This window comes from Gossypium hirsutum, chromosome A01 (assembly GCF_007990345.1).
Source record: "Gossypium hirsutum isolate 1008001.06 chromosome A01, Gossypium_hirsutum_v2.1, whole genome shotgun sequence".
NCBI classification, from domain to species: Eukaryota; Viridiplantae; Streptophyta; class Magnoliopsida; order Malvales; family Malvaceae; genus Gossypium; species Gossypium hirsutum.
In genome coordinates, this window is record NC_053424.1 from 106,304,933 (window position 1) to 106,305,612 (window position 680).

Here is a 680-nt window from a genome sequence, read left to right on the forward strand (position 1 = left end):
TAGAGGAAATAAAAGATACCTAAGTAAAGAGTGAAGTTAGTGCGTCCACTTCATGCACTCTAGCTGCTTGTTTTCCTGAAATTGCTCAATTTGTCAGCCATTAGTAATCGTTGCTTGTGATCCTCTTAATGATCTTGTAAGCCTCGTTATAAGACTTAGAAAAATCTCACCATTCGCAGAAGCATCAACCATTAATCTTGAGTACACATTGAGAATCCTCTTAATGATCTTGTAAGCCTCGCTATAAGACTTAGACAAAATCTCACCATTCATAGAAGCATCAACCATTAATCTTGAGTACACATTGAGACCATTATAAAACGCCTCTAATTGGATACAATGAGGAATTCCATGATGAGGACACTTACGAAGTAATTCTATGAATCTTTCTCATGCCTCATATAAGGACTCGTCATCCAATTGTTGGAAAGTAGTTATCTCATTACGCAACTTTGCATTTTTGCTCAGTGGAAAATACTTTACCAAAAGCCTTACTGCTAATTCTTGCCAAGTAGATATTGAACTTGTTGGAAATTAATTCAGCCAAGCTCAAGCTTGATCTCGCAATAATTATGGAAACAACTTCAACCTTAGTGCGTCTTCAGTTACATCGACTATTTTGAAGGAATCGCTCACCTCTAGAAACAATCAAAGGTGGAGATGTGGATATTCCATGGGGA

At 37.2% G+C, this 680-nt stretch overlaps 1 non-coding gene across 1 annotated transcript; it reads left to right on the plus strand.

Moving 5' to 3' along the window:
• The first annotated feature begins 346 nt into the window (after positions 1 to 346).
• LOC121207552 (small nucleolar RNA R71) lies at positions 347 to 452 on the plus strand. The gene has a single exon (XR_005902628.1). It is a non-coding gene; the product is annotated as a small nucleolar RNA R71 (small nucleolar RNA).
• The last annotated feature ends 228 nt before the right edge of the window (positions 453 to 680 follow it).